A 21678-nucleotide genomic window follows, 5' to 3' on the forward strand; every position below is an offset into this window, starting at 1 on the left:
GGGGGGGGGGGGGGGGGAAGGAAAGAGGAAGAGTTTGAGGCCTTTCTTCAAGACTGTACATACCTTCTAACACAATAGAGTGGTTTAAACTCAAGGGCCTTTGAAAAGTTTTGTATCCCTTCCTCCATCGACATCATGTGTATGTATAATCTGCTGTAACCAGAATTTCACTGCTGGGTGGGAGTATCATATTTCACAGCTGTGTTATGGAAGATTATATTTCACATATGTGATGACATAACTATAAAGTATAATTAAACAGTAATGACCAACAAGGAGGGCATTTCCTAGAGGTTAATGACAGTTAGAAACAAAGTGGGTGGAGGAGTGGAGGGCCTGCAGTACAGCTGAAGACCCCTTAATCTGTTTAATTAACATGACTGCAACACTACAGCAGGCAATATGAATATAAATCAAGGTGAAATTATGGAAGTACTTACATCAAAAACAAGTGCTTTAAATCAAATTAAGGATTGCTAGAAACTTTTTTTACTCTGCTAGTGGAAGCTGGAAATCTGTGGGTAAATATCTGGGTATTTTTCTATTTAAAAAAACGAGAAACTCAAGGCTCTCAATCTGATATGCACTAGATTTTTTTTAAAACTATTGATACAAGCAAAAACATAAGATCCAGCAGGAACCATTAGCTGGAGTACTTTTTCCTGTTGAAAACAGTAATTTTTTTTAAATATACAGTGTAATCAGATTGTTTACAGGATTAGGTTAATGATGAATTATTAACTTTTTCTTTTTCTTCAGAATTGACTCAAGCTTTAAAAGAAGTAACAATAACAAGAGACTTCCAGTAACTAAAATAAGCATGTATTTTGTGTCCCTCTGCCCCGTGTCTGCTGTGTGTATGTGTCCCAACCCCAAAAGAACTGAAACAGTTGAAAGTAAGCTTGCTAACCCAAATTTTAAGCAGCTGTGGGTCAGGTTTTTGAATGTTCCCAAGTACAAAAGATCTATTGACTAAAAACTGCAAATGTTGATTGAGCGTAGCCTGATAATAGCACTTGAGCATTCTGAACTGGAAGCTCAATAGATTGGAAAATGCTGCTTGACTGGGAATATTTCATGGGATATTTGCTTATTGCTTCTGTGACCATTTTGTCTTTTTGCAATAGTGTTATTAATGGAGCCTGAGGTTGGTGTTTTTCAGTGTAAATGGATGCTATCAGTATGAGATTTCTAGGTGTAAAAATAAGTTTATAAACCTGTAGTTGTTTCAGCATTTAGGAAGTGGAAGAAATAAATGGAGGAGTTTTGTAGTTTAAGCATAAACTACAAGGGAAGTAAATATATGGATGTATGAAAACATGGTGTTAAAATAAAAAAAAATGTATATAAGCCCCATTATAAATTTAAAACTTACTGTGCATGTGAAGTTTTATTAAGAGCATGCTGCTTTATTTATAATGGGATTTTTCTAGGTACTTAATAAACTTGACAAAAATAAATAGTCCAATACTATGAGCACATATCAAGGTGCTGATCCCACAAAATTCTATATGTGCATTAATCTTTCTGTATTGTGAATACACAAGTTCGCTTCAGTGTTTGGTTAGTGGAGGTGTCTCTGGAATTAGAGTTTAGTAACCAAGCAGAAAATTGAGAGCTGGATCCAACAGGATTTTCATTTCTCTTTCTAAGGGAGATTGGACAGTCTGTTAGCCAGTAACTCGAGGCACTAATTAAGGTAAAAAAATTGACATAATCTAGAAAAATGGGAGTTATACACACTGTATCGCAGTCTTTTGATGACCTCATTAACCACTTGGCCTCCATTCTTGTGGTTAGAATGATGCCATCATGGTGTGTATGAGTGCGAGTATCCTTACATCTTGGAGGGAACTGCAAGCCATACTTACGCCTACTAAGGAAATGCTTTGACCACATAACCACGACTACAGAGCTAGTTGTTTCTGAAACGATGCATATGTATGTTGATTCTGATAATTCCTCATGTAGTTTTACTTAAATATTGCGTAATCTGCATTTGCAACCATTTTTTTCTTTGTTTGAACAAAACAAACAAATGATGCTTTGCTAAAACATGTGGATGGTGGTTTTACTCTCGCTAGAAACTCTTTAAAGATTTGCTGTCAGTGCTTCGTCTTATATTTTTCATGCTCTTATTTGATTTCAAAGACTGTCTTTTGAGAACAGTTTTTTTTTGTTGCACAGCGAGATGGTGATAAAGGATTACTTGATTTTAATTATGGAATTTATGTCAAGTAATAATTTTTAGCTAAGCAGCTCAATTTGTCATGGGTTATATTAAATGTTTAAGGAAAGTTTCATTATGTGAAACTACTGCTCGATTTGTTGGTTCAAAAATAGCTGTGCTGTAAGTCAGGTTGTGAATATAAACTAACGCTATGCAAAACTCAGTGCATGTTCTCTTATGTATTCTTTTAAACCAAGCTTGGTTCAGTTTAGCTGATATGTTGATTATGAAAAGATTAATCAAACCAGAACATGCCACACTTGTCTTGTACATTCTTGTGCAGAGTCTCAGCTATGAAGGCTTAAATGTAGATTCAAGTTGTGCTGGTGTAACTTCTTTGTGTTAACAAACTCTCAATCATGACGTGTACGCTTAGCTGACTGTGGGATTCTTCCAGTGGTACTGTTGTGTTTTTATATAAATCTAGGGCATGAATGGGCATGAGAGTCTTTTCTTTTATGAAAACAGGAATAAAAATGATGAAATCTGTAGTAATTCATATCTTAGTTATTTTGGTGCCAGCTGTGTGAGCATCCTCACTGCGGAGTGTTTGTTTTGACTCTTGGTAACAAATCAAAATAATGCTCTTTTGCCTTTTTTCTTCTCCTCCAGAAAATGGGACATGCAGTCTTGCACCGAATAACTGCAAGCATAAATGACAGCCAGATTAATGCGATTGTTTTCTTTGTAAGCAAGCTCTTAGTAACTGTACTGCGATAGCTGTTTGGCATCAGAGCTGTTCTGTGGGATGCCAAATTCTCTTGCTCAGTGTTGCAGTTTCCTGGAGGAGTAGATGTGGCAACAGGATGTTGGTAAAGAACAGGAAACTACTTGAATTTGCTACTTATGCCATGCAAATGAAGTCTTATTAGTGGCCCATGTGTAGTAATTAGCGTCTACTATTGACAGAAGTTTTTTGCAGCAGTTGCAGAGTGTGGAGCTTGGAGTGTTCAACTGTGTGCTTGGGGCTGCTCTCTGATACTGTGGGGTAGCAAAGGGGCCAGGGATTGGTTAAACCACTGTTTGAGATTTGACAGCTCCAGCTGGTTTTCCTATTCAGGGTGGATCCCTACTAGCACTCAGCTCTGTATCAGTTCTTCTGACATGTGCTAATTTACTTTGAGCTCCTTCTAGCTCTAGAAAGTGTCTGAGCAGGCAGTGTCTGTGTGTACTGCAGTCAGAGCCAAGGGGCACCATAACCAGAAATGCTTAACAGACTGAGCTTCACCTTAGTGCTGGTTAGATGTGGATGAGCCAGTTTTTCCTTCCCAATCCAAGTGGAAATGTGTTTTTTAAAAAAGAAACATCCTGTGCTTTTGAGCATGCAATGTTAGTGAAAAGGGATGGGAATTAACTCATTTGCTTTTTGTACAGATTCTTTCCTCTTCTTTTTCTTAATAGCAGTCCAGAGCACACAAGCCTCTCATGTAGCCATACCTAACACCAGCTTTGTTTTGTGTATCTTTGATTCAGTCCCCCTGCATCTAGCAGTTTCCTGAGGTTGCACTTATAGCTAGGATATCCACTTCAGGATTTATACTTTAAAGACAGAAAAGTATGAAAGCTAAATACGCTGTAGAGCTTAGTCCATAGTGTATTGGGTGGTTAAAGGTCTTTTGTCTTACAATTGCACGTGTCTAGGAAAGGCAGCAAATGCTTAATTACTCCACCGACCTTGCGGTGCTTTGACTGGTAAAATTCGGTAGCTTTTAAATGTTGATTCATGTATCCAAAGTGGCTGGTGGTCCCTGATGTAACAGACTGCAAGACTGACACCAAGAAACATGGGGAGCCAGAGGTCTGGGTGTCATTTTGCAGTGATTTTCTTGACAAATCTGTAAGATGAAAAAGTTGAAGCATTTCCTGAATGTGGAGTATGAAAAGACATCTTAATGTACTTCCATACTTCGTTAATTGACTAATTGTGAGTACAAATTATTGTGTGGTCTTAATGCATTTACTTCAGTCAATAATTCAGTATTAATCATGAAATATTTTTTCCAAGTATTCATAAGCCTCCCTATTTCAGTTGGCTGCTTTCAGTTGACTCCTTATAAAAGCAGACTGAGATGCTTATAGAGCAGATTAATCTCTTGCTTAAATAAATGTGAGTGAAAATTTCTATCCAGTAGTATATTCTTGATTTTCATAGTACAGATACAGTTTTACTAATGTCTATTCACTCTTGTCCACAAGTGTTTTTTGCTAGTAATTCACATCTTCAGTTTCTTCAAAACAGCTCAATAAAATGGATGTGTGAATTCCTTCTGTATGGCACTTAATTTTTATGAAATACATATTTTATTGGACAGTAAAACATTTAAGGATCTTAATGGCCTAATTAATACTCTGTATCCACTTCTGTCTTGTGTATTTTGCTCTTCGTTATCCTACTGCTCCTTTTTTCATGTTCCTCGTGCATTTTTTATTATAAAAATTTCAAGCAGTCTTGAGAGCAGTCTATTAGAATCCTGTTCTGTGAATATTCAGCAACTGTAAGATTTGATTGATAGTCCCTTCCCTCCCTACCCAATCTATTTTTAGTCATTTAAAAGCGAGTTGAATTTCTTGTTGTCGTTTGTGTGATGTGCAGTTTACTTTGGTTTTCCTCCCTCTTTTAAATATACTAGATATGTAATGTTCATGTTGCTTGAGGACATTTTGACAGTTTGGGAGAAATAATGTAGAAATTAATTGTGAGCTCTACCGTAGCCGAGGGAGCAAAGATGGACAGTCTTTGTCAGGTTATGTTAATACACCTTGTGTGAATAGGATAGGAGGATAAATGGATGAAAACTTGAAGCACATTGTTACCACATATTATCCAGATTCAAGAATCTTCTAGCATAAGAGGTGATTTGCATGTACAAGTACAATCCACTCGATCTTTCAGAACAGAATGAGAAGACAAAAAAACCTTGATGAGGTGGTCTAAAGACTGCAGAAAAGGATATCCCTCCCCTTCTCTCTGAAATGTAACATTATAGCTGTACCCTTTTTTTCTGCTTCAGCCACTTTAAAGAGAGTCTCTTCCCACACAAACTGGTTTAATCTTCTATCTCCCTTAAGGCCACATACAGAAGCCACCAACATTTTGACTAAGCAGGACTAGACTCCCTGCAGAGCCAGTTTGTGCACTTGCTAAAGGAATTGTTCTTGAGCAATTTAAGGCCTTTCCTCTCTCGAGGGCATAAGAACTATGGACTCTTAAACACTCAAAATTCTGATTGTGTGGGAGGAGAAAAGGACTAGACACAGAAAGCAAATTTTGTTTCCACCTGATGGGTAGACCAAAAATGTTTTTGCTTTTCATATTCAGTTTGAGGTGTAGCCCAAACTAGTAAGGGTAGACTCTTGGTGTGGGAGATGTGCCAACTGCTATTTATTTATTGATCTTTTTATTTTTTTAATTGTTTTGTGGCTTGTGTAACATGGTGTACCTTAGATTGGCTGCCTGCCCCATGTGTGTAAAGGGGTGTTGACTGTCAACAAGCCTGGCAATTGGGTGGCTTTGCCTCCTTCTGCCACAATTGTCCATTCAGCTGTATAATTATTACCTTTCTTCTGCTGTGTCTCCCTCAGACACTGTCTAATGAGACGATCCATAATGAAACTCTTAGCACCGGGAAGACCTGCAAAGGAAGTCAAAGGCTGGCACATGCTTTGCTGCTAATGTCTTTATGAGATACTAAGGCAAGCACTAAAGTCTTTTTCAGGCATAGGAATTCCTAGGAGAAAAATTCCTAATGTGTTGTAATTGTTCAATATAAGTGTTGCTAGCATTTTTTCGTATTTTGTGTAAACAAGGCATATGCAAACTGGCTGTCAGAAATAGGCGCAATCAAGTAGTTTAGACTTGTGTATGATCTGTTTACAACTGAGTGTCCCAGATCAGTGCTTCACTGCAAACAGAGCCACAGAATGAACTTGAGAAACAAAACTGTTTTGATGGACAGTGATTCTGAATCTGAAGTGTCTTGGTGACAAGTGGGTGTATCCTCTTTTCCAAGTGGTTCAGTTTCTTCCCAATTTCATCCTGCTTTGTGCTCCACCAGATAGTATTGCAAGTATGAGGATTCTTATTTTAAAAAGTGTGGCATAGAAGAGCTAGAATCCTGTTCCCCAAAAGCTGATATTGCAAGCTGTGAAGTGTGTATGAAGTTTCAAGGTAAGACGCATCTGTTAAAGTAAAATGTTTCCCTAATGATTTATACTATCTTGACCTAATTATTTATACTATCTTGAAGAAAAGGAAGGGGGAGCGTTTAAAATATGCTAGTAATATGCCAAGTTAACTCTCTAAAATTTCCTCATTTAAAAATAATGAAACCACTATGGCAGCAACTTAAATACAGGCTGTCATTTTGCAAGAGTCATTGTCGCTTTAGGTGGTTGAATTCCTTTCAAGGAAGAAACCTCTCAGCACAGTCATATATGCTGGCAGGATTTAAAATACCTTAATAATCTTGGGATTGTTTTACAGTGTTTTACATTGTTTGCAGTGCTAGCCGTGTCCTGCGAGGTGGTCTTTCACAAGCCAGCTTAGTACATCATCATCTCTGGAATCACAGTAAAATTATTCTTTTCCTCTCCTTTAGCAGTAAGAAAGGTTGTGCCTGGGATTCTCTTCTAACCTTTACTTTCAATATTTTGGAGGCTGCAGGTGGATGTCACTTTGTAGACATTTGTGAGATGCGCTGTGTTGCCCCAAACATTTATTTGGCTGCAAGTCCAGAAGATGTCAGTTTTTAAAACATTTCAATTACCCTCAGAGCTGCTTTTAAAACAGTAATCCTGGCTTCCTCTACTGGGTATTGAATTGATTGTGAAATGTCTTCAGAGGGAACGGAATAGTCTTGAGTGAACATTTTGCAAAGTCTGACTCCATATGGATCATTTTTTATAATGTACATAAATAGTACATTAGCGCTTTCAAATCACTTTCTAAATGAACTGAACCAGCCTCAAAGGAAAATACATCATAGTCATGCTCTGTGTGTTCAAGCCCTCTTAGAGAGTCTGATTGAATTCAAAGGTTAGTAACATCCCACGCACAAGCTTTTTCTGGCATATGTATGTGGGAATTAGGATCTTTTCCTTAGCTTTACAGAGGTTATTGTTTTGTACAGCCTTTGCTAATGTGTTATTGGTAGTTCCTTGGATTTGGAAGGGAAAGTCTTCTAGACGGCTTGTGATATCTTTCAGAGATGGGCAGGCTCCTTGAAAGCAAACCCTACAGGGGTGACTGGCCCATTAGGAGAAAGTTGATCACACTGAAAATGAGATTTACTTGAGAATTAAACTGCTCCGGTGTATCCAGCAAAGATGCTGAAATAAATGCTTCTCTGATGGTTAGATTTTATGAACTGATCTTTTCAGGCAGATAGTTTATCCTGCTTCTCCAGGGTATAAAAATTTCCCAAGGATCTGGATACTTGTAGTAATGAAGGAAAAATCTTCCCAAGAAGAGAGGAGGTAGGATGAAAATAGGAGTAGAATCTAAGTTGCATGTTGCCTGTGGCACCCACGGCCAGATTTCTGTGGTGAAAGGGGCAGGATTTGTGGCAAGCTGGAAATTCCCCGGCAGCTGAGCAAAGTTTTAAAATGCTTGGTGTTGAGTTAGGTATGGAAATGAATAACCAGTACTACTTGTAGAGGCCAACTGTGGCACTGCAGTTAGTTCCATGCTGTCACTACATATTCTCAGCGTACTGCTTAATATCTGATTGAAAACAGAACTTTTTGTAGAAGCTGTTATAGGGAAGTTCCCCATAGCGTGGGTGCAGGTGGGGCTTTTCTTGGCACTGAGGTAGGTGTTAATTGTGGTTTATGATTGAGGGAGAAACATACTTAGTTGAGTGTTTCTGCCAAGGTGGGCAAAGAAGGAAAATAGTTAATATTGACCTTTTTCATTTTAACCAAGATCAGTGTGAGCAGCAGAGGCTTGAAAAGCCTCTCAGAAGGACTCTTGAATTTTGCAGAAGCAGAGGAGGAGTGAGAGATGCTGGTGGTGGCCATGCTTTGCTGAGTCACTTCATGTAGTCTCTGCTGTGATAGAATGGAAGCCAGAGTTACACTTGTATCTTAAAGCTTGTCTTGGAGGGGGGAAAAAAACCTCAGCATGTCATGAATGGGGGCTAGGCAGTCTTTTCTGGCACAGAAGCACTGTGGGCAAATGTGTGTGTTACAGAGCTAGTATTCACCATTTCTGTGACATCTCTGGAAAACAAAGTGAATGTCAGACTGACTACTCACTGCCTGATGCTGCCAGAATAGCCACAGCCCAGGGGTCCTAAAGCAGCCGGGCACTGTGTGTCATCACTGGGGCTGAGAGCTGTGCTTTGGCGGTACTCCTTTAGGGCTGGGGTAAGTGGGATGTGAGAAGTCCTACAGGAAGGTGAAATACACCATACCTCTGAGTCCTTGGCAAGGGCTGAGCAAAACTTACTCCTGATCCAAGACTGTGTGCAGTGTGTGCCATTTCAGTCTTACAGTGGAGAGTTTGGCACTGCCTCAGGTGTAGGATAAGGGTGGTGACAGCCAAATACAGAAATAAGTATCATCCTACTTTGTTTCATACAAGTTGGCTTTCATAGTGCACTTGAAGTAGAGGGACAGCAAGTTAGCATGGGGATGGATGGAATAACCTTGCTTGTCACTGTGTTTTTTTCATAGCTTAAAACCTTGGCTGCTGTCAGACACACACTTGAAGAATATTTATCTCCACAGAGTGCTTTATTTCTTTTAAGCTCCTGTTCCATTCCATAGTTCTGCCAATCTAATCTGTACCTTAGCTTTGTTTAATGGGTAGTATTTGGTAGGGTTGGGATTTTTGTTCTGATTGATCTTTTTGTCCTTTGAAACATCACATTGGGGTCTAAAATGGAGATGCTTTAAAACCTAACCCTAGGATATGGCATGGGGTTTTTTTTTGCCAATGTTGTCAGTGGCAACCATATAAAATGAATTTCTGTGTTCTCTGAATATGCCCCAAACAAGTGCCATGCCAAAGAGTCCTTCGGGGCTTTGGAAATTTTGGTTTAAGACACATCGTTGCACTCAGTCAAAGCAGGAGTGATAATCAAGATGTTGATTCTTCTTAGATGGACATTGGCTTAACAAGACTGAAATCCCCACTTTCATGCAGCCCACCATAGAGGCCAATAATGACTAGGTGTACAGAATTATTTGAACTAGGTTTGTTAAAACTACTTATTCTGTTGCCCAGTCTAAACAGCATTCCAGCTCCATGATGAATATGGTTAAAATCCTGTGAGAAGTCCTGTGGGTAGTAAATATACATTTACCAAGTAAGCAAGGTGGGCTGCACTTGTGGAGAGATAATTGAACCTGCCCTGTGTTGATTTTTGTGACACTAGCATGTGCAGTAAGCAGGAGGAGAGGAGTTAATTTTAGCTTGATTAGCAACACAGAAGGGAATTAAGATGACTGCATTGTAAATGGCAGTGGGATGAGATCAATGAGGGTAGTTTATTTCCATGCATCTAAGTGGGTGTTCTAAGCAATTTAATTTTTTCTTTTTTTGTTTGTTTTTAAGAGAACCAAGAATGTTAATGCATTTAGCTCTTGAAATCCTTCTGTGGTCACAATTCTGAATACTTTAATGTTGTTGCATGGTAGTTGTTTTAAATGAACACCAGGTGCTTGTATTCTGTTCAACATTTCCTTGTTTCTCTGCTCTGTTACCTGGTTCAGCAGCAAGTGATGAGTAATTCTTGGTACTGGACTCTCAGTTTTATTCCTACTCACCTTTGTTTATATTCTGGAGCACATTCAAAACTGTTTATGATTAAACATTGCTCAAACAGCCAGGTTAAGATTTATTGACATAAGGAGGCTGGGAGGAGGGAGTTGCTGGCTGGTCATCTGTGTCTACTTCTAGCTGATAGGGTGGTTATTGAAGTTGTACATGTGTCTACTTCTAGCTGATAGGGTGGTTATTGAAGTTGTACATGTGTCTGTTCAACGTCTTTTTTCCTTTGTATGGTATAGTAAAAGCTTAAGGGAGTGTTTGTAGGTGATGCACTCCTTCCTCTGGAGCTTGGGATTCTGAAAACATCACATGGCTCTTAAGCAGGGGACCACTCATTTTCTCTCAGTGGAAGAGGCTCACATGCCACTGAGGGGAGAGATCAGACTTTGGAATATCCTGACAGGGTTTCACCTACGAGAGTTTTAAGAAGGGATCCTTTAAAAAAGTACATATACCCCTTAAAAGACAATGTTGTTATATGGAAGGCAAGGATATTCAAAATGGAAGCTTGGAAGGTGAGCACTATTTAGGAAAATAAATTAAAATACGGAAATATCAGAGGGTAAGCTTATTAGAAAAAAAAATCTTTTCTGAAGCTAAAACAATTTGGGGTTTGGCCCCTTAGCTGTATACAAACCAGCAGTGTTAAATATAGCTATTTAGGTTTTGAAGGAATCTATATGTAGCATGTTCTAGTTTCTTTGCTTATTTTAAAATCACAGATATTGAACATTTTCAGGCTTTAGAAAAAAAATGCAATACTGACAATATACTAAATTAACTGATTAACCTAACATGGAAGAGGATTTTTGCGGTTATAAGACCTGATAAGTGACACACACACACCCACACCCACCCCCCCCAAATGTTGCACATAATTTACATTTTCTCTGAAGATCAAATATTTATTGGCTGGTAGATAAATGGTTAAGATAGGATCTAGACCTCTACAGGCTAAAATACCTGATTAGAGCAACAGTGGTACACAGGCTGTTGTGTGTTATAGAGTCTCTTAACTATCGTTATTTTTATGTATACAACCACACACAAAACAAAATAACATAATAGGCTTGCTGTGTGTTACAGATGATATCAGGCATCTGCAGTGCTGATAGCGAAACTTTCTGGTGCTGGCAGCCAACCTCATTTAAATAAAAGCGTCATCTGTGCTTTGTGCCAGCACACTTCTTCGGTGACAAACTTTCATAGGAAGTTTTTGATGTCAAGCCACTTGTTCTGACACTTAAAACACCTCCCTATTTCCAAGCTTCAAAATAAACAGCAGCTTTATGGTTAATTTTAGACTTTAAAGACAGCTTACTAAATTCTCTCTGCAGGTAGCTAGCTGTTGACATCCCTGGGAACACAACTGCAAGGTTTTTCTCCACTATCGATATACTGAGAGGCATGATAAATGAGATAGACTTTAATTGTCTGGTAGGATGATGTTGGGTTAAGATGTGGCCTACCATATGACACACAGAAAAAAGTTCATTGTATCATAAGTTTGCTCAGAGACATGAAGTTTTTCATAGTAAGGACTACACACAGAGGAACAGGGCAGCTTCTGTAATGGTGTGGTGGAAGGGGGGCCAGAACTTGCCTTTGAAACTTTAATAATAAAATACAGACAAAAAAAATCCCAACCAGTATTGAAAGATAGATGTCACTGTTGATGCTGTGGGTCTAATCTATATTGAGGTAAAATCAGATCTTTCTGTTGTGGGTGTAGGTAAGGCTCACATGATTGGCACATTGTCAGGCTTGAGTTAGATCTTACAATGCTTCAGACTGGCTGTACTCCATGTGATCTGCCCTACGTGCTGCTGAACTTCAGCTTGTTTTTAAAGGAGTAAGAGAGCTCGGGAGGGAAAGAGGAATTTGTCTTCTGATAGTGAGCCCTGTGCCCAGCACTCCTGGTTTGCAGTGAATGGCATATTTTGAAGCTGACTCCAATGTTTTGAAATGTGAAGCTAAGTAAGGTACAATTATAGCACCACCTCTTTGTTTCTCTGCGCCTGGTGGATGGGCACCATGTAACTACCATGTTGTCTTGGCATGCAGATTTAGAAGGTGGTCTTTGTGGAGGGCTTTAACAGAGTCCCTGATCGAAGTAGAAAAACTCTGCCTTGATAGTATTTGTTATAAAAACCTGTTAATGGTACTCTTGATTATACCAAGGCTTGGGTTTTGAGATTATTTTATATATTTCTAATCTATCTGGAAAAAATAGTCAGGATTTTTCTGGGTTAATTTTAACCTAAGTGTTTATAGTTGGGGGTTTCTATGTTTTAAATAGATAAGTGAATTAATCCCTAGTCAGGTGTGGATTGATCAGTGTTCCACTGATTTTGTAAATAAGTGGTGAGAATTATAGTATTTCAAGAATATCCTTCAGCTTTTTATGCAGCATTAAAATTAATGAGAAGACACTACTAGCTGGCTTAGTGGTTTATGTTGGAAAAGTTTTAGAAAGGTCACTTTTGAAACTGCACATTCCTGGCCCTTTGCACTCTGATAGCTTTCTGGAGGAGATTAGAGCAGCTTCTGGTAGGGTGGGGGTTTTTGGCATTGGACTGAGCAGGATTACTACGAGACCCATCCTGCAAAGCCAGGGATAGTTTTATCTAGAAAAGACCTGTCCATAATGTGAATTTCCCAGACAGGGTGGTGTCTTTGAAGGGAACCTCCTACCATTCCTGCTGTCTTTCCATTAGCTGACTGAAACCCCTTCTCAGCAGTTTCAGTGATATTCTTCCCTGTTCTATGAGATGCTATTTTGATAGTCCATTAATTTATTTCCTGACCTTGTTGTGGTATTTCATTACACTCAAAAAATAGCAACTACAATACCGTGCAGGGTTTTTTTTTCTTTCTTGTGCTGTACTTTACCCCTCAAAGGGGAGAATCTGGAATTGTAGCTGTGCTTGATGTCTCAAATAATTTTCAAAGTGTAAAATCAGAACATTATTAAAGAGATGTAAGGGATGTAGAAATAAAAATATAGCTCTTGATTCTTCACTACTAATTCTCCAGTGTGAAACAGCCTTAAATGTTTTCACTTGAACAAAAAATCAACTGTTTGTCAGTGGTGTTGCTCAATTTATCAGTTTGTTCTGTTACAGCAATTGAAAGGTTTGCTAGATAAGAAATTGTAGGGAGGATGTGTAGAGTAAAATGATTGTTGAAGATTCACAGCATGATATCATAGTGTGAACTCTCCTGAAGCTTTTGCTTTTAACATGCAATTGGAGCCTCAGAAAAAGTGCTCATCTTCTGTGCACTTTTAAAGAAGATATATATATAGAGAGAGAGATAGATAGATATAGATATAGATATAGATATAGATATAGATATAGATATAGATATAGATATAGATATAGATATAGATATAGATATAGATATAGATATAGATATATAAAAACCAAACCAGTGTTTTTATGTTCTTTGGGTTGGGCTTCTGGTATCTCTTCCTTTTTAGCCTTCCTGATCAGCCTAGGGCTGTTTACCCTCTTCTCCCTCCACCACCTGCTTGGCTTGGTTTCACTTGCTGACTTTTCCCAGGGTGGGCAGTGGCTGAGATGTTGCTGTTAGTCTGCACTGTGAGGTGGGATGTCTGTGGAGACTGGAGGTACTGAAGAAACAAAAGTAATTTTGTCTATGTCTGTGTGTCCATGGTGCTGGCAGGGAGAGGAAATCAAGAGTTTGCCTGAACTTTCCTGTGAACACTGCTGTCTTCAAAGGAGTTTGCTAAAATACCTATGTGAAAAAATCTGCCTGTGCGTGGAAGCGTTTCTCAGTGTGTTTGAACCTTGATGAAATAGCATAAAGGGAAGCCCTGTGCAAGTGAACTCAGTGGAAACATTCATTACAGCTAATTTACTCAGTGCTTTTAAGAGACATAGCTATTTATAAGTTGTGGTTTTGCCTGATGCTGCTGGTACTATTTGTTTTAAATAGATACACTTGCCTGCACACGCTCTTTGCCATCTGAAATCTTGTGTGGCTGTTGGAAACCTCATTTTAGACATGGTAATATGCAATGTTGTGCAAATCCTAGTGTAACCTGTGGTGCTTTCTCATTAAGGGAGAATGTCCTTTACTGTATGTACAGTTCCAGCTAAAGAGTAGCAAGGAGCATAAGGAAAATGTCTTCTCTGTGACAGAGAAATGGCAATTTTACTTTTTTCTGAAGCACTGTCCTTGTTCAGCCATCTTACTGCACTTGCTTTTCTCAAGAACAATCAGTGAATAAACTCTGAAAGCAGGAAGGTACTAAGAAGCACTTATTTTGCAGCGTGCAGAGCCTGCATATCCCATCTGAGACAACTGCAAACGTGCTTCTGTAGATGTGACCTGCTGGTTGCTATGGGAGAATTGCCATGGGTACAGGGCCACGGGAAGCACTTGTTGGAATGCAGAAAACATTTTCAGTCTTTGTTTGGTCCTCTTGCATCTAGCTGAGTGACTTTGGGTTTGAAATAATTAGGATGAATAATTAAAAAAAAAATTGACTTTTCTGTTTCAGGAAGTTTTGAAAATTTCCAGCCTCAAAAGCATCAACATGGTAGCTGATGTGGTTTACCTTTATAAAGACCTGAGTTCTTCTCAATGTATGAATTTAATTTCATTTTCTGAAAGGAGAAGGCAGTGTTTGGCTCATGTGATACTTAAACCTGAGTCTGTGGATACATTCTCTGTTTTTTTTATGATCTGTTATAAATCTGCAGCATTTTTGCTAGTACCGCCTCCTTTCCTTCCTCATGTTGATATTTGTCCCCTGCATCTCTGTGTTGGTGCTTGTGTTGCCATGTGGAAGGTAAGATAAGGGATCTGATCTGCCTGACACTCCCAACAAAATAAGAAATTGATTATTATTTCAGCTACCTGGTTTGACTTATTGTGCAGTGGTTTGGATGGTACTATTGGCAGCAGGGTGACCTTGAAAGGAAATGGCTGAGGGGAAGGAATGGTGGTGGGGTAAAGGAAATGCCTTTTACAGCAGAGAAACAGATTTAGATTGTATTAAAATAAATCTGTGTGAGATTGAGCAGCATAATTGATATCTCTTTGGGGAGAAAATTATTTTTAAGGCAGAGGAAACCAGTGGGCCATCGACGTGAGCTGCAGAATTTTACCCAAGCCTCCCAGTTACTCATCCTGGCGAGTCCTGGGTGATCATGGAAAGAGGAGGATTTCCAGTTAATTCGGGTGTGTTTCAGGGGAAGGGCAGAAATTTCTTCTGGTAAAATGGAATTACAGACTAGTTGATACTAATTCCACTGGATCGGGTGAGGAATTCTTGATTATTTCAGTTGACTTTGCCTTTACTAAAATCAAGTTTACATTAGTTCCAGCACAGGAATGATACTTAAGAGGTGGTTAATGCCAGGGACCCCAGTACACTGAAGTAGAGCTACTTGTGCATCTGGCCTAACAGGGAAATAGTTGCTGGTACTTTTTATGGAAAAAGTTCCCAACAGAATCAAATTAAAATTCATGAAGTAGAAGAAAGACCAATATCTCTTGAATTCAACTGATTATTTCAAATCTGAGCTCACTTGCATATGGACACAGACAATTTTAGTTCAGCCTCAGCTTATATATGTACTTCTTTGTATACATGCAGTGTTAAGCATGACAATATATATTAAATTAAGTGATTGTGTTGCAAAGCATGCAAGTCAAGTGATTTGTGAGCTCAGGGTAACTGTGAGGGTAGAATCCAGTCCTGATCTAAACTATTTTTGTGGCTTACAGAATAATTATGACCAAACATTTCAATGGGTTGCTCTTGTCTCTTTAGCAGTGATATACAGATTGCTATAGTTCTTTATTTGCAGATAATCTCAATAATTTATAAATCTAGATTTCCTTCAGTTATGTTAAAAACACTAACAGTGACTTCTATAGCTTTTCCTCTAATTAAACAATAGTGGATAATACCAGAGACATTTTTGCAGAGAGCTCTACAGTTTATTTCCTTGTCCTGCTGCTTTCTGGAAACATGCTTGGCTGGCTTGTCTTCAGATTTGAGTTGATTAATTCCAGGAAGAACAAATGTGGATTCTGGGCTTCACCATTTACTTGCAGACCCTTTGGTTACCTCTTCATGAATGATTTTACTGACCACCATGTTACAGACATTTTATTTCTCTGATATGTGTTTGATAAAGGACTTTATGTGTAGGCCTTCAACGGGATTTCTGTGTTAAATCTGGCCAGATCAGCAGAAAGGAAAGCGAAATAGCAGATGGTGGAAACTCATTACTTTAAGACCATGGTAACCTCGAAAATGAAGCAAGCACTCTTAAAAACCTGGCAGTTATGCTGCCTGTGTCCCCTAGCCTAAAGAGATGTGTAAAGAGAATTATAATGACTCTTAAATTGCCATGGTGATAGGTACATGCTTGTTTTGTAATGTGTGTTTAGACTTAAGACAATAAAATGCATTTGTCTTTATTCCTCTAGAACTCTTTCTGTAGTCTCAGTACAATTAACTTTTTCATTTGGAATACAGATAGCACTAGCCAAGTGGATGATATAACTGTTTTCTTATTGGAATTTCTTACAAAGTGTTATTTAGGGGAAAAAAAAATTCTAGGGTACGGAGTGGAACAGGAAATGTTAGGTGATTTTATTATTATTATTTTACTGTAAAGGAAGGGTGAATAGTACCTAAACTCCTTTGACATCTCAGACAGCTTTCAGAGCCTGTTATATGGTTTTATGACATTCATTCAAACTAATATTCATTTTAATACACTTGTGATTGAAAGGTGGTTTTGTTACTCCTGGGTTTGCCCACCTTACTGCTTCAGACAGCTGCAGTTTCAGCAAAATAATCGTTTTAAGCACAATACTTCCAATCATTACTCCCATCAGGGAATAAAGGTCTAGTTTATTTTTGTGAAGATGGAGAAAATTGATTTGGATATTTTAGTTACTGAAATGGGTGAAACCATTCAAAGTATTCTTCAGTTGAAGTGTTTTGGTTTGTGCTGTGTAATGCAGTGAGGCTTGCTGTAGAACAGCTGAAGTTTCAAAGAGCCGTTGCTCTCTGTGGGCAGAGCGCAGCATCACAAAGCAACAAATCTTGGTCAATAAATATTCCCAGCTCATCTGTTTTGCAGTGGTCACAGCAATTATCAGAGCCTTGTTTTTTGAAGAAATGTGAATCTGAGGTAGCTGTTCTTGTCTCAGTTTGCTTATCTCTCTGTGGGCAGACCTTTAGGGCTTAGATATATGTTAAATGAAGCAAACTCTTATCTTTTTCTAACCAAATTTAGTTTGATATTGGGTGCACTGCTGCCTAAACTTTCCCAGTGAATCTTTTATGTTGTCCAAGGCATGTCCTTTCAGACTGCTTCAAAGTATTATGGGAATAGGGAGTGGATTTATGACTTAATGGGAACTTGATTTTCATAGATGCAGGCATGTGGTTCTTCTCTTAGCTGATTACAGAAGATGAAGACAATTAGTTACAGGAGGTAACTGGGGCACTTCTCTGTAACGGCTGCTACATACAGTACCTGCACATTGATCGTGGCCTGAAATTTTGGTGTTTATCCTATACATTGGCTGAAAGGGTGAGAAGTATCTGCCTTGTCCTCCAGTAAAATCATGTCAGATGCCTTGAAATAACTGGCAATGGTAACAGCCTAGCAAAGATCACTGACAGCAAAGTCTTACTTGTGCTGAGAAACCCAACTTGTTTTTAGAATTTTGTGGATGGGAATAATACTGTATTCTTTTGGGTGAACTATATGTAATTGACACCAAACAAATTGGTTTTGGAGAGCTTATGGGGGACAGCCAACGAGCTGTTTTGTGGGGCTTGTTTGGGATTTATTCTTTTACAAGGGTTTTTGTGGGCATCCTCAGTCATTTTGCTAGTAATGACATAGTTCTGTTTCATCATGACATGTGCTGCTGTAGTTAGAGCTTTGACTGCCCACCTTCACTGAATCCAAGGTATTCACTGGTTGTAGAGATAATTGCCTCACCCTTAAGAATTGGGCTACTGTCCCCTCACATCATAGAATCGCATAATCATTTAGGCTGGAAAAGACCTTTAAGATGGGGTCCAACTATAAACCTATCACTGCCAAGTCCACCACATCTACATGTCTTTTAAACACCTCCAGAGACGGTGACTCCATCACATCACTTCCCTGAGCAGCCTGTTTCAATGCTTGACAGCCCTTTTAGTGAAAATGTTTTTCCTCATTTTCAATCTAAACCTCCCCTCATGCAACTTGAGGCAGTTTCCTCGCATCCTAATACTTGTTACTTATGAGATTGACACCCAGCTTGCTACAGCCTCCTTTTGGGTAGTTGTAGAGAGCAATGAGGTCTCCCCTGAGCCTCCTTTTCTCCAGGCTAAACACCCTCAGTTCCCTCAGCTGTTCCTCACAGGACTTGTGCTCCAGAGCCTGCACCAGCTTCATTGCCCTTCTCTGGACACACTCTAGCACCTCAATGACTTGTAGTGAGGGACCCAAAACTGGACGCAATATTTGAGGTGTAGCCTACCAGTGCTGAGTACAGGGGGACAATCACTTCTCTAGTCCTGCTGATCATGCTGTTTCTCATACAAAGTCGATGGCAGAAGGAAAGTCAGAAACATGTGGCAGAGGGAAAGATTTAGATACTGAGAGTTGGTGGTATGTTAACAGTATCTGCAAGTTTAAAAAGAAAAAGTGGCAGTTGCAGGAAAGGGAGGCAGTCATGCTCAGCTACATTTTTGAATGAAACCTCAGGTCTGTGTTACTGTTCTGATTCAAATTGAGAAAAGAGTTAACTTTTACAAAGCACTTTCTAGAATGTTTCTCACTTGACCTTCATCTACGCACTGTATGTAACACAGATGCTACTGGTGCATTTATAACTACAACATTCAGGAATAACAGGATTTCATAAATTACGGCAAGATAAAGTAGACAAAGATGGTACTGACTTGCTGATGACAATGCATGTGTAACAGTCTTCCAGCTTACTTTTCTGGTTATTTCCTTTTGCATAATAAACTGGAATTATGTTTATATATAACATAACATGATATTATATATTATGTTCATATATATTACATAATATATAAAAATATAATTCCAGGTTTTATAGATACAAAAATGTGTGTATATATATTTTATATATGTTTCACCTCAGCTTTTTCATGCTTTGCCTTCTCTGTTTTGTCACTGTGCTTTTCCACAGTGTAAATGTAAAACATAAATCCAGCACAGTTTTCTGTCTTCTTTTAAAATCTTTAAATAGCCTTTTCTTGCTCTTATGTAGTAGAAGTCACTTGGTGTTGAACAGCACTCAGGGTGCTCTAACAAAGAAATCGGTGACTGTAATAGCTTCTATTGAACCCAGTACTATGTTTTGGCAAATGCATCTCCATTTACCTTGCATCTGTGAGTAAAAGGTGCTTTGAGGAGGGAGAGAATGTCTGCTTTTTATGGAGTCGTGCAGGATATAGAATAATTTTATTGGGCTTTTTTACCTAACCATTTTTTCCTGAATTCTGCTTTCAGGATGACTGTTTATGTGAAGACTAGTGTTTCCTAGCACTTTATTTTCAGGCCTTATGTAGAATAAATGCTTGTGGTTACCGTCACTGGTTCACCACATAAAAGATGCCTAATAGCATGGGTGCTGTGTCGTCAGTGTGAGGAGCTTGTCCAGGAAACTTTTGGAAAATCTGTTTTGTTGCTAGGACTTCGTTTGTTTTAAACATCTTTTGTATCACTGTAACCATGTGTGGCATGTGCACTCCTTTCCCCTTGGTCGCCAATGTATATATAGCATGCATTCAGCTACTGCAATGGAGTCTGTGAACTCAAGCATGCAGCAGGGAGCCAGCAATCCATTTTCTTTTACTTTCTCCTGCTTGTAAACTAATAAGACAAGAATTGTTTCTGTGCAGTTTATGGAGGCTGGGGAGTGTGTGCATTTTTTGTTTTACCACAAACTAAAAAAGCTTTCGATTCTACTGTCTTGTAAGGCAACCTAGAGAAATGGGAATCCTTTCCCACAAGGAATTCATGTATGCAACATACTGTAACTCTGTATGAATGCAACATATATGGTTTATGTGGCCAGGGATTGCAGGATGTCTGTAACAGGTTATTGAATAAAACTCAGCAGTTCTAGAACTGTAGCAGGTTGTTTCCTGCCTGTACCAAGACAAAGATTTTGCAGACCATTAATTTACCCCTCTAATTTCAAAGGTGCTTAAAAGAGTTGCCTCTTGGGCACCCTTGAAAATACCAGTTAACTTCATTATGCTTTTTATGTTGAGTCTAATCTATGCTTTCAGATTGTTCTTTTTCTCATGGTGGAAATGTTAAGCAGTAGTAGTAATTGGTATGCATCTTTGATAGGAATCATGCAACATGAATGAAATAGTATAACTCAGTTTAACTTGGAATACGTACAGTAATCTTAAGGAATGCATGCTCTGTTCTGCTTGGGCTGTCTGTCTTGTCCTGCTTATCTTCTATAGAAGTATAATTCTCATAGGCTTAAATCCTATGTTAATGTGCTTCATTCCTAAATAGGACTACCTGATATAATTTGAATTTATCCTCTTTTGGTCAGAAAGTGGTTAAGGGAACAATTAGAAAAGCTCATTAAAACTGTGTTCAGGTTCAGTGTAATGAAAAATGAGCTTCCTGTGAGAAGATGATTCAGAAATCACACTTTTCTGATTTCTCATTGACACAGTGCCCCAGTATTAGTGTGTGCATGCTGATCTGAAGCAGTGACTTGGGCTGTGCTGTTGGCATTGTTTGCATTACTGTGGTGGCTGTGATAGAGACTGGAACAATAATGTTAATCTCAGGCACCTTCTCACCCCTGAGGGAGGGGAGGAGTTCTGCAGGAATTTACAATCTATTTTGCATTGCATTTCCATTTCTTGAGTCCCAGGTTTTTACAGCAGTAAAAGCATAAATTCAGATAAATTACCCCCACCTTGGCTTTGCAGGCAGTGTCAATACTGGAAGCCAGTACAGACTGGGCTGCAGAAGCCTTCTAAAGCTGTGAGCACCCTTGCATATATCCACTCTTTTTCTGGGGCTGGCTCCTTACAAAATGGCCATGTACGTGCTGGATAGCATAATATGTGAAAGCTAGTTTTGTGTCCTAGGTTCTGCTTCAGTGGATTGGGAAGCCTGTCTTTCTAAAAACAAATCACAGCAGCCAACAAATTGTTTGCTTGTGTAGTCAGCCCAGCTTCTGTGTTTCTCTTCCCTTGTTCCAGTCTGAGATTGCGGGTAAATCACGTGGCTGAATTAGATAGCTTTGGGGAGCTCTCAAGGAAAAGCAATGTTAGATAGGCCTTTTCAACACATGTTTACTGGGTTAGTTTAGATTTCCCATTTCAGGTTGACTCATGATTTTGCAAGAGTCACGGAGTTTAAGATTGCCCATACTGGCAGATTGATGGGAGTGCCTCACAGTGTTTTGGGTGCAGGTATCGCCTTCTTATCTAACATTGTTACAGCATCAGTAAGTATAGTGGAGTTGAGGAGTTAGTTGCACCATCGCCTGGAAGCAGTAGTGTGTAGGAGATGTGGGTCTTGCATTACTGGGTCCTTCTGAAAAGGAAGACTTAAATGGCAGTGGGATAGAGCTCCTTATAGGTATGAAGCTGCAGTCGGGGTCT

This window comes from Athene cunicularia (assembly GCF_003259725.1).
Source record: "Athene cunicularia isolate RWA chromosome 14 unlocalized genomic scaffold, athCun1 chr14_part1, whole genome shotgun sequence".
Taxonomy (NCBI): Eukaryota; Metazoa; Chordata; class Aves; order Strigiformes; family Strigidae; genus Athene; species Athene cunicularia.